The following is a 13,890-nucleotide window of genomic DNA, read 5'->3' as shown; positions in this document are numbered from 1 at the left end:
ACATATGGTTAAATTTTTCTCAAGTAATGATTCAAATGGAAATAACTGAGTGATTAGATGAATGTGGGAAAACTAAATTAAGCCTAACTAGTGACTAAAGGATATTATTTTAGAATTTTACTGATTTATCTTGGCATGTATGCTCACTACCCAATTATTAGAAAAGAATATTTTAAAAATAATTAGACATTTCTAATTAAAATTATGATTCAATTATCATTTATTAAGTCTAATGTATGAATAATTTTGGACAAGTACTCTGAAATGTTATGTAATATTTTAACAAATGTAGTTTTAATGTTCTTCAAAATAGTTTATGCTAATCTGTTCTGTAATTTTTCAACATGATTAGACATATAGAATGTTCAATATAATTTTTATTTATATCTATTAGTTAAAATACCTTTTTATTTTATTGTGGTGCTAGCATAGAAATATATAAAAATATTATTTGGCTTTGGAAATCTCACTCTAAATGTATTTTTATCAAGAACTAGTATTCTTTGAATGTAGCAATTAAATCTGAGAAGTAAATCCAAGCTTAATTAAGTGTCCTTATTAAGTAACTTGAATGCAGATGTTTTTAAGGGAAAGGTGAGAACAAAGTAATATAATTTATAGGAGAATATTTCTAATGCCCTGAACAATTAGCAATATATGTGTGTATTTATGTACATATATAATTAATCGTCTAGATTTCAGTTTCCTGAACAAAAGCGTATGTAATTTTATTACTCTTGGCAGGATCCTGGAGGTTTAGTTAGGAAAAATTGAAGGATTCAATAAAGGATAAATAAAATTAGAATTTCTTTCACTGGGACACCTGCCTTGCACCAGATTCATCTGCAAATGAAAACCACTCTATTGTTCATTAAAGAAAAAAACTATCTCTGAGGATAAAGCGATCCTTCCCACGGTTCTCGAAGAACAGGTAAGGTGTAAACAAAGTGTTTTGGACAGAATCCTTTGAAAACAGCATAAATTCTGAATATTGAAGTATGATAATAAGTTTGAGTAAAATAGCAAAAGGACTTAGAAATGTTTATGACTTTAAAGCTAAACACATAAACTAAGTTTTAAAAAGTGTTTTACTTATTGTCACTTTTAAGATCTGTGGGTAAATGAAAACTGAAAGTGAGTTTTAATGAAGCCATCTACTAATGTGTAATTAGACCAGAATTACTGAATTACTTCTTTAAATAAAATAATTTCACAAAACCAACATATAATAATCTTAATATATATTTATCATAAAAAATTGAGTTAGTGTTCAGAACTTATTTTAAGTTACAAACTCAAATATTGACAATGCTTGAAAACTATAAAAAATGCAAGAAAAAATTTTCCAAACACATATTCCTTTAAGAAATACATGAATTGATTAGTTGGCATGCAGTGAGATTGACATGCTTCTTACTCTTTTACTTCAATTCTATATATCTTCCAAGAGATTAAATAGATTGGGGGAGGAGGGTAGAGAAATAGACAAAGAAGTTAAACGAAGTGGGAATTAGTGTGAGGGACATGGAGGGACCAGAGAAGATATATCATGTGTTTAAAAGCTCTTTGAGAATCTGGCATACTAGGAGGTAAAACAAACGATAGGACACAAAAGCAGAAAATGCTGGTCCTATTTCACATGTGAGAGATACACAGTAAAAATATGCCACATTATACAACTGAATTGACTATAATAGACAGTAAGCATACATACACTATTATAAATAATTTTATATTCTTTTTCTTCTAAGCATTTATTTACTTGAACTTGTGTCCATAATCTGGATAGAAAATTAATGGGTAAGTGAAGTTGAAAATAGTAGAATAGCTTCCTAGAATTAGGCAATTTCATAGCTTTGTAAAACCAACTGCAGAATTTCAGTGTAAAAATGATTAGTAATGAGAACAAAAGTTCTTCAGAGTTCATGGGCTTTGTAATATTTTAATTGCTTCTTTTATATTGAAGAACAAAGTACAAATCATAACGATATTGAGAAATGATGACCTAATAGAGATTAACGTGTAAGCACCAGAAAATCCATTTCATTTTTATTCATACCTGAACTTTGGACACATAGTTCTGTTTAATGAATATTGGTGCAATGGGCAGAAAAACATCATCTGTTCAAACACAGTTGGGAGTTTAAGGTTTCAGTTTTCTATCAAACCTCTTGCAAGCCAAGTGATTTCATCAGCATATTAAAATCAATGCCGGGCATTTTAAAAGGTCATTTTGAAGCACAAAATAGAGAAAATGAAGATTAAACCAAACATTGTGATGGGTTTTTATTTTAACAAAATAATTTTCAAGATTTCATATTTAAAACATTTTTTTCAAATCATACTCACATAATTTATAGAAGTACAAGTAGCAGAAATCCACTTTTGATAAAACTGTAAGAATCAGTAGGAAAAGAAAGTGTTACTTAATAAACAAACTGGTGACTTGATTTACCCCTCTTTTTTTAGGTTATCATTTGTTTGCAATATTATAAGTTTCATGGTATACTTTAACCTTGCTGTATGTTTAATTACTATGATAAATCACAATGATTTATGATTTATCACACAGCTGACCAAATTGTCACTGTCATCTCTAGAACGTTGGGAAAAGAGCTTTGATTCTCAGCATATAACAAATAAATCTATATTATAAAGATTCCTGTTATTAAAATTTCACTTTATTTACTTACTTTTTATTTATTTATTTTTGTTTGTGAGCCATACCTGGTGGTACTCAGGGGTAAATCCTGTCTTGTGCTCAGGGATCACTCCTGGCAGAGCACTGGGTACCATATACAGTGCTGAGGATCGAATGTGCTTTGGCCGTGTGCAAGGCAAGCACTTTACCTGCTGTACTATCACTCTTGCCCAAAGCATTATTGTAAAAATAGGGTGTATAGGTTATTATCTATCTCTTGATAGAAATGTATTTAAAAAATAGCTGTGTATATTATTTATAAATAAATGTGTGCTTACTCATATAGGAAAATATAATATTTATATAGGAAAAAATATAGATTTAACACTACAATACATACTAAAAAGCCTTTATATTAACATCATTCTAGTAATAATAATTTTAATAATTTTAGTACTGGAAAAATGACACATGAACTTTCTGGTACAGATAAAAATGTTACATAAAATGAAGTATATATAAAATATATGAATTTAGAAAATAAGATAAAAAGAAGAAAAAGTTAGAAAGAACAGAAAAGGAAAGAAGAGAGACAGAGAAGAAGGGAGAAAGTGAGGAAGGAAAGAAGGTAGAAAGACAGGAGGTAAAAGGTGTTATTCTCAGGTAATACTAAAAAATCGCACATATGTTGGTGAATCTGTATCAAATCTGGTTTTACTGGAATGAACAGTGAGTGTTTGGCTTTGAAATAACCATAATCTTGTGTTGAGTGGTCACACATTTCATTTTTGTGTGTGCATGCAAGTATATGTGTGAGTGTGTACAAGTGTTTTTGAGAGAAGTTGTACTACCCAAAGAAATACAGCACTGTCTCTGTCACTGTCTCGAGTAAAAAAAAAAAAAAAAAGATAAAGATATAGGAAAGGAAAAATTGAGAGTTATCAAAGATAAAGCCAGGTGATGCAGGTGTAAATGTGAAAGGAAGATCAGAAACTGTAGAATGAAAGGTTTTCTTTTTTAAAAAATCTATTTAAGAATTTTGGTGTAGGGGCTGGAGCAATAATAATACAGTGGGTAGGGCGTTTGCCTTGCACGCAGTCGACCCAGGTTCGATTTTCAGCATCCCATATGGTCCCGTGAGTACCGCCAGGAGTGATTCCTAAGTGCAAAGCCAGAAGTAACCCCTGTGCATTTCCGAGTGTGACCCAAAAAGCCAAAAAATAAGATAAAAAATATAATAAAACTTAACAACCTCATTTCATAAGACTGGTAAGAAATAAAAATAAATAATGGAACAAAACCCAGGAAATTCACATGAAAATATGTTGTTGAAAATTCTCAACTCAGTTACTTAAAAACATTTTTACTGTCATTTAAGTAACTTGCTTACAAAAGTGCTATTGTTTGTGTTTTGATATTCAAAGTTACTATACCTTCGCTGTCACTGAAGCATCCAAGACACTCCACCACTGTCCTGTGTGCCTTTACATCACTATTTTTTTCTAATTCCCATGTACTTTTGGCTCGTGGGGAAATGTCATTTTTTTTAATATAAAAAAAGCAAGTTCAACACAAAATAGAAACTTGAAATGCAGAATAGGTCAAAATCAAGAGAAACAAAAGGTAATAGAAAGGAAGAAATCAGATGATGCTTAAGGTGAGACAGTCTCCTATCCCCTCCCCTCTAGGGAGTGACTCAAATACTGTAAGGTGGTAGTAGTATATAGCTTTCCACATATATACACCCAGGCTGGTTCTATGAGAAAAGATAAAGATGGGAAACTAGAAACTTAATGACCAAGGCTGGTCTATCTGTTTCCTCTCTTCACCTGGCAAAAGGAATCCACTCAATGCTCACAAATCAAATGGGAGGGAAGAATTCTCCCCAGGACAGTGGGACAGACCCCAGGCAGCAGCAGAAATAGCACAGGATGGAGCTTGGAGAGTGTTCATGGAGATAATACTGTCACTTGGAATTTGGACTTGGAGAGTCTGTAACACCTCCCCTCCTCTAGAACCTCCATGAGAGGACATGCCCTTAGGGACACTCTTGAGGTAGCTGACTTTTGCTTTCCCTTTTGGCTACCACTAGGACTTGGAATGGTGGCCATGTAGGTTTCTGCTCTGATTCCAGTAGGAGCTGGTTGACACCCAGTTCTTGGAAAATTGAAAACAAAAAGGAAATATTAACTGGACAGATTAGAGGAGGCACCAGAAGGAAATAAAGGATTTCCCAGAGTGGAAAGAGAGGAGACATTCGACAAACAAGTATTTATTGAGCTCGTATTAAGTGCCAGGCACGTTAGAACCCGTCCACTTCCCCCTAAAAAAAATAGGGAGAAAACAAACAGGATGGAGGCAGGAAAAATAAAATCTGAGGGAAAGGAGTAGGGTAGTTGAGGAAAAAGCTGAGGAAACAGAAGCTTGGGGAGAAGGGGCTCTGCACTTAAGCCTCCTCTTCCACCTCCTCACGGAAATCCTCCTGCTCTTCAGTGGGCACATCCTGGTACTGGTGGTACTCCAAGACCAGGTTGTTCATGCTGCTTTCAGCCTGGGTGAACTGCATGTTGCCCATGCCCTCACCTGTGTAGCAGTGGAAGAGGGCCTTCCAGCAGAACGTGGAGCAGAGAGGTCTGAATGCAGCATCTACAAGGTTCTGAGAGCTAGTTCACTATTATTAACCTGTACTCTTTATTATAGTTTTATTTTTATTGTACTTCAGGTAATATATTCATGGTTTTGATGAACAAAGTAACTGTACCTTCACCACTACCAAAATGCCCCCAAACCTTTCGCCTATGTTGCTATGTCACCTCTAAACTCTATTCAGCCACTTTCTCCCCTCCTCCCTTCCCTTACACTAACTTGATAATCTTAGTTTTTTTTTTATCAAAGGTTGAAGTTTTTGTTGTCTATTCTCTTGCTTTGTTTCTCTGTATGTCACAGACGAGGGAGGTCGTCTAGTATTTGTTTCTCTCCCTTGACTATTTCACTTAACATGATGCTCTCTAGAGACATTTAAGTTGAAGCAAATGCATTGTGTAGCATTCCATTGTACGTGTCACAGTTTCTTTATACAAACATCTGCTGCTGGAAATTTTGATTGTTACCATACCCCAGCTATGTGCTTTAATGTAAGTGCTTTAATGAGCATTGTCTTCATACAACCATTCAAATGACTGTTATGACTGTTTCTATGTTTTTGTCAATCTAATTTGTGTGTGTGTGTGTGCTGTGGGTTGGGTTGGGGAGTGGTTGGATTACATCCAACGGTCTCCTAACCTGTGCTCAGGGATCACTCCCAGCAGAATTCTCAGAATTCTCAGAGGATCAACTGGTGTTGGGAATTGAACAAGGCTCTGTCACATGAAGGCAGATTCCTTAATCACTGTATTGTCTCTCTGCACCCATAACTCATTTCTTTTCGGGGGCTTTACTCCTTGGAGTGGACCACATCTTCACCACAAATCTTCATTATTATATTTTTGCATGCTTGAGACACATGTTTTGGATGCAAAGCAATGTGTGTGGATGGAACTTCCTCAAGCACCAGTAAATATCCTCTCTGGGGTCCTTGGCTTAGTCCATGCAGTTGTTTCAGGTCCTCACCTTTCCAACCACCAACCCCACTCTGTCTCTCAGGTGGAAGTTGTTTGATGACTCACCTTGTCTTTTTCTGAGATCCTTATCTAGTGGATGCATAACCCAGAAAACCTTACTACAAAATCAAAGAAACATTTAAAGAAATGTAAAAAAAGAAGATAGAAAATACAAGGAACAAACATATAAGAACATCTCCAGAAACATACCATCCTAAGTTATGAGACTCGAATACACTTGTGAAAAATAACTGGTAATTTAACAGGATAAAGGACCCTTCAGGGGCTGGAGCGATAGCACAGTGGGTAGGGCATTTGCCTTGCACACAGCCAACCCGAGTTCAAATCCCAGCATCCCAGATGGTCCCCTGAGCACCGTCAAGGATAATTCCTGATTGCAGAGCCAGGAGTAACCCCTGTGCATTGCCGGGTGTGACCCAAAAAGAAAAAAAAAAAAAAAAGGACCCTTCATAGTAGCACAAATAGGAAATTAAATTAAGAGAGCTACAGAGAAGATTGGAGGAAGTACAGGAAATAACCGGTCTTCAAAAACAGGGAAATACTTTACACAATTTTAAAAATAAAAACTCTTTAAAAGAAAATCCAAATCTTACTTTATACAAATGAAAAATCACAGGGAAAAATAATTTATGGTATTGCGAGGAGTTGGATTCCTTTTTTAAAAAAATCACTGTGTAAAAAACTCTTCAAATGTCCTTCTCTCTAGGTTAATGATTTTTCTAACTAAACCTTTGAGATGGGTAACAGTCTTGTTGCTCATTTCTCCCCTTGCCGCATACACCACTTTTGGAGGAGTTAGATCTTGTCATAGAAATGACTGTTGCTATATTATTCTAATTACTGAAAGCATAACTTGGAGAAATAAAATTTATTCCTCTTCAATTAATATTTGGCAGTGAAATCTGAAAGATTATATCTTAAAATGAAATGAATAATTTCATGAGCAGCTAAAAAAAATTAACCTTAACCACAGTGGCTAGAAGGAAATCACATTTCTAATGAAGGCACAGAGTGCATTATAATGATCTGTGAAGGTACAACTAAATGGAACACATTAATTTAAAAAACTGAATAAAAAGGAATATGACAAAAAAGAAAATCATTTAGAAATAATGTTGATTTTTTTTTCACAGCGACCTTAAAATACACACCTTGTTAAATTACACAATTCATTTTTAGTAACCCCTGAGAAAGATATGAACCATACTCCAGGAAATCAAGGGTTCAATTCCCAGCACCCCGTGTGGTTTCCCAAGTTCCGCAGGAGTGATCCTTGAGTGCAAAACTAGGTGAAAGTCCTGAGCACAGCTTGTTCCCCTAAAACAAAAACACCAAAAGTTTACTATTCTTAATGTTCCTATATATTCAGAAGAACTGAAAGTTATTGTGGTGTGTGTGTGTGTGTGTGTGTGTGTGTGTGTGTGTTAACCAAATCTACTTCTTTGAACTGGCAAGTACCTATCATACATTTTCACTAAATGAAATAGTTACTTTTATTTAGTTGCATTTGGTCGACATGATGAACTCAGACAGTCTCTCACCTTGTTCGTTCAATTCTAGGCCATGGATCCCAATGTGGAGTTCTTCAGGTGACCTTCTCGGTCCTATGTTGGCATTAAAATCATCGACAATGATCTTTTAGAAAATGCAGTCTTCTTTAGAGAACTTCTCCAGCTCCATGTAGAACTTCTGAATTTCTTCTTCATTGTAGTTGGATGTTGGTGCATAGACGACAAAGATAGAAACTGCCGGCAGTGAGCCACAATGCCTCTGTTCTCACATGTTCCGAGCAACAGTTCTTCTCCAGTGTCAAAAATGGTGTCATGTGATCGATTCCTTCTCATTTCGGTCAGACCAATAATGTCGTACTTGATCTTCTGTGCTTGCACCATCAGGTCCTCGATAGATGCTTCCCATGCCAGCGTACATGCATTGAAAGTACAGACAGTCATTTTAGTCTTTCTATGTTTTGGCAGTCTAGTTCGTCCCTGAGATTTTATCAGCCGCTCCTTGCTCATCCTTCTTAATGCTGCTATAATGCGGACCCTATAGGTGTCAGGCAAATGAGGCCCATTGTTGTTACTGTTTTTGGCATATCGAATACACCATGGGTAGCTTGCCAGGCTCTGCAGTGCAGGCGGGGTATTCTCATAGCTTGCCTGGCTCTCCGAGAGGGATGAAGGCTTTTAGGGTGGTCTCCAATCGCCCTTACAGGTGTTCCCATGGTTCACGGCATATTTGAACCCCATCAAATATGGTGTGGAAATTATGGAAAATGGGTGTTGTCTTATGGTGTGTCACGTGAAGCAGAAAGAGGCCTGGAGCGTGGCGGTGGCTGGGTAGTAGAGGAAGTGGAGGTTTGCTGGTGAGGTATCTATATGGCTCCAGTAAAGTGGGGCGTCTGGGTTTGATCCCTGGAGTGCCAGAGATTGGAGGAGGCAGGCAGAGGATCTTGTTTCCGGTCATGTTGAGCCTAGAGTCCAAGGTCGAAAAGTTACGCTTTACCTGGTTCTGTGGGGCTTCACTCATGCGTGAGGTTCAGCCCGACTGTCCAGAAAGCGGCCTGGAGCGTGGCGGTGGCTTCTATCTTGATATGCAAATTCCTCAAACTGGCTTCTCCAAATTATATCATCCTCTGTTTTATTGAGGAACATCAGCTTCACTTTCTGAGAATGGGTATAAGAGTCAAAGCATAATTCAGTCTTTTAACCATGGGTGTAAAGCCTGTTCCAGCTGCCAATAAAAAAAAAGATCATCTAATTTGTGGATCTGGGATATTTTAAAACTGCCCTCAGGACTGCTTACAGAAACAAAATCTCCAATCTGAAGATGATCAGGTTCTGGTGTGAGGAGTCCAGTAGGATAGAGTTTGATCAAAAATTAGATGTGTTTATCATTGTGAAGAACTGGTTTCTTGAACGTTGGGAGTAACAAACCACACACAGGTGTATATGGTTTCACTATCTCTTTACCCAAGATAGTTATTTTGAAGTAAACATGTTGCTCAATTGGCACCTCGAGATGAGAGCTTGGTGGCAGCAACAGGCAGAAAAGCTTTGTGTCATGAGTAACAAGCTCTTTGGAAATTAACTGACAGTTTCTGTAGTATCTTTCTTTGGAATAAATGAATTATGAGCTTCGAGGGATGACCAAGATACTTCCAAGAAGTTTTTTCTTTTTTTTTTTTTTGAGGACAATCTCTATCTTCCCCGCAATCTCAATAATCTGCACCGAAAATTCTTGAATCTCATGGCTTAGTTTGATATGTATAAGATATGAATAATCATTGACAATAGTTTCTGCTCTAAAACAGAAGGAATATAAAGGAATATAAAGGATCATAAAGGAATCATCCTTATGATCAACTATTATTGAATGTAAATTGACATCCTTCTTCTGTTTGGTATATATATCAATGGTGATGAAAGAATCTGTTTGGAACCAGTCATAGCTTGGAGAACTAAGGCCTTCTTTGGCACGATTATCTGTTACTTGGTTTCTGGGAAGCATGCCATTTATGACTTTCTTTTCCTCTCAAGAATCTTTACAAATTGCAGGTTTGACTGCCATTCTGCCAACCAGACATTCTTTCAGCATGGACTCATAATTGACCCATCGATGAACCTGATCAAAAAGTTCAGTACCATATGCTCCCGCTGCTCTCATTAGCTCATCTTCTCCACCAGCGTGATACTCCATATATGGACTGACATTATAAACAAACTCTCATATGCACATCCGACAATCATCTTTTGTGTTGTGTTTTTTAAGCTCTTCTTCACTGACTTCAATTAATCCTGTTAGATCCTTTCCACTTTTGGTTAATCTAATCTAATCCATAATAAATCTGCCTTGTTTCAGAGGTACCTTGCTGTGTCCCACTGAGGGGGCTCGCTACTGTGAACTGGGGGCCGGGAAGGACTGCGAAGGGATGTTCAGCATTCTGGATCCTGGGACCAGACCCTGCCGGGGTCCACCACCTAGCACAAGCCCTGGCAGGCTGCACCCACTGAGGGCAGCAGTGGCCACTTCGGCACCCATCCATAGTAACTCACAGTTCCAGAAGGCCAAATTTAAACGTTGGACATGGGAGTCTCCTGGTGGACAGTTCCACAACAAACTTGACCACATCATATTCAATCGAAGGTTTTGCCTGATCGATATCACTGTTGTCCCAAAATTCCAAATGGGACTGGACCACTGTCTTCTTAGTGCAAAATTCTACTTCACAGAGCAGGGAGAAAGGGCTGCAAAGTTTAAGTTTAAAAAGAGAACTCCCAGAATGACCACCAACTGGGAGCTCTTTGGCACTATTGTGGCAATGTGGGAAGATGCCATCACTAACAACATCGACGAGGAATACGATCGACTGGTTCAGCACCTCCATGACTGCACGAAGAATGCCGAGCATGGGAAAGCCACAAACAGATGCCTGTCTTTGGAAACTCTCAAGCTCATTCGCCAACATGGTTTGGCACGAGCCTCAGGCAACCACAAACTAACATCTGAGCTCGCAAAGCTGTGCAGAGAAGTGATAAAGGAAAACCACAAGGAGGGAAGAGCAACAGTGTTGGCCGATGCGGCAGAAGCTGGGAAAAGTATTCACAACACTCGCCTGTCCTTCGCCAACTACAAGACCAACATGACTACCCTCCAACGTCCTGATGGATCTATCACATCTTCCAGAAAGGCAATGGAGAACATTATTCACAACTTCTACTCAGATCTCTTTGACAGCTGCCCACATACCAAATTCCGCAGGATGGATATGTCATTCCCAATGTCCTCCTTTCTGAAATCCGACATGCCATTTTGTCACTAAAGATACATATAGCGCCCAGTCCAGACAAGGCCAAATCTGAACACCTGAAGAATCTGCTGCCAGTACTTGTCAATAGACTGGCTTGGCTCTTCACACATTACCTGTCCGCATTCAAGATTCCATCCCAATGGAAAACCAGCAGGACCATTCTGTTGTACAAGAAGGGAGATATCCATGACATCAGCAACTATTGCCCAATCTGCCTGTTGTCCATCATCTACAAATTGTTCACTTGAGTCATCCTGAATAGAATAGGCAGAACACTAGACTAAGGACAACCATGAGAGCAAGCCAGGTTCCAAAAAGGATTCAGCACGATCAACCATATCCACACAGTGACCAAGCTAATTGAAGTTTCGTGAGAGTTCAAGATGCTGCTCTGTCTAATGTTCATCGACTTAAAGAAGGCCTTTGATTCTGTTGAGACTGAAGCGGTCATCAAAGCCCTAGCCAAACAGGGCTTTCAAACTCAGTACATCAGTATCCTCTGCAAGCTGTATTACGGATTCACTACCAGGATTTCGCCATTCTACAAGGAAGTGATCATTGATGTAAAGAGAGGAGTTTGGCAGAGTGATATAATTTCACCGAAACTTTTCAGTGCCACCCTTGAGCACATCATGCGACGACTGGAATGGGAAGGAATGGGAGTGAAGATAGACGTTTGGCAACTATACGACCTCCGCTTCACTGATGACATCATTCTTATAACCAAACATTAGCCAAGCAGCACAAACCAAGACTTTGACTGTGTGTATGGAAAGGTTGGACTGCAGCTGAATCTCACGAAGACAATGTTCGTGAAAAATGAAGTAGTCCTTGACATTCCGTTTGCTCTCAATGGAATGAACATCTCCAAATGTAGCAGCTATGTGTACCTGGGTCGAGAACTCAACCTGAGGAACGACTTGGCACCAGAACTTCGCAGGAGGAGGAGAGCAGCATGGAATGACTTCAAGAGCATCGAAGAAGTGGTTAAGAGGACAAAGAAACTCCGGCTCCAGGCACATCTTTTCGCCTCCATCTTTCTTCCTGCACTAATATATGCCTCAGAGACCTGGGCCCTCCGTAAACAGGATGAGAACTCAATTTGGGTATCCCAAAGAGGAATCAAAAGTGCTATGCTTGGAGTATCACGTTTCACTCAAGTGAGAGAAGGAATCCGGAGTTCCGACCTCCATCAATGGTCAAGAATCAGGGAGGCTGTCTCCTTTGTCAAGGCATCAAAAATCAGATGGGCCGGGGGCTGGAGTGATAGCACAGCGGGTAGGGCGTTTGCCTTGCACGAGGCCAACCCGGGTTCGAATCCCAGCATCCCATATGGTCCCCTGAGCACTGCCAGGAGTAATTCCTGAGTGTGCAGAGCAAGGAGTAACCCCTGTGCATCGCCGGGTGTGACCCAAAAAGCAAAAAAAAAAAAAAAAAAAAATCAGATGGGCCGGATACATAATGCTATTCAGAGACAACTGCTGGACTAGAGCTGTTACGACTGGATTTCATGGGATGTCAAAAGACCACCCACCTACGAGATGGGCAAACTTCTTCGTCAAAACCCTGAATGAATGGTTTGAGGCTCTTCCTTTTCCTGGAGCGAGCAGATACCATTGGGCTACACTAGCACACGACAGGGATGAATGGAGACTTTACTGGTGCCCGCTCGAGCAAATCAAAGATCAATGGGTGACAAGTGATACAAGTGACAAGTGAAGTTGCATTTGACTATTCTTTTGGTAAATGTTGCTGCCTTTTAAAGTTAGTCAGTGAACCCACTACAGAGTAGTGTAGTCACTGAGATTTGACACCATGCTGTCAAGTATAAATTATGCTATATCTAATTTAAAATTTTAAGTGAATGGTATAGAGTGAATTCTTTTATGCAAACTAGAACTATCATTTTAAAAGTTCCTTGCAAACAAAAGATGCTTTTAGCAAACTGACATGATGGTAAGTCATTGAAGGATGTTACAGCTTCCTTCAGTCATACATCAGGACAAATCCTCAACAAAATATAATTATATAAAAGTAGTCACTTTTTCTATCCTCATTCAACCAGACTCATGGCGAAGTATTTCCTGATAAAGCAACAAATGACACACATTTTTTTAAATGAAATGGGGACATTAGTAAACCCACAAAAGTTTTTGAAAGTTTGTTTCTTTGCTTTGTCAAAAAAGACTTTAATGCTTACAGAAACTAAGGTGGGTGTTCAGTACCTTCATTGTTAAATCAAAATAATTAAAAATGGCTTGAAAATGTTGATCTCAAATGCAAACTAGTTAGCTTTTCCACAAAATAGTGAATTTATGAAGAACTCCTCCCAAATAATTAAAAACTATAATCTCCTGGCAAACATATAAACATTTCTTTAACATTAAGAATGAGTAACTTCATTTCTTCTTGGAGGACCTAGCTCTTCTGCTGGAGCTCAGAAGCAGCATCAGGAGGGATGTCAGATGTGGCTCTGGGGCTTGCCAACTGCACATGCTCAGTCTCTGTTCTCAAACCTGCCCATCATGTTTGACAGGGTCTCTATATATTCATTTCCACAGGGACATGCTATCGATGAGTACACATCATATTAATTGTGCTCTGAACATTCTCTTTGAGAAATCTGGCATGTACAAAGAAATAAAGGAGGGACTGGAATGATCGGACAGCGGGTAGGGCGTTTGCCTTGCATGCAGCCAACCTGGATTCGATTACCAGCATCCCATATGCTCCCCCACCCAGCACCAGCAGGAGTAATTTCTGAGTGTAGAGCCAGGAGTAACCTCTGTGCATCACTGGGTGATACTCAAAAAGCAAAA

General features: G+C 38.6%; 1 pseudogene; it reads right to left on the bottom strand.

Moving 5' to 3' along the window:
• Positions 1-5,087: 5,087 nt before the first annotated feature.
• On the bottom strand, positions 5,088-10,203 carry LOC129401717 (cytochrome b5 reductase 4-like; annotated as a pseudogene).
• Positions 10,204-13,890: the final 3,687 nt, after the last annotated feature.

Source organism: Sorex araneus, chromosome 2, assembly GCF_027595985.1.
Source record: "Sorex araneus isolate mSorAra2 chromosome 2, mSorAra2.pri, whole genome shotgun sequence".
In the NCBI taxonomy this organism is placed as follows: Eukaryota; Metazoa; Chordata; class Mammalia; order Eulipotyphla; family Soricidae; genus Sorex; species Sorex araneus.
This window is presented reverse-complemented; position numbering and strand designations above follow the sequence as displayed.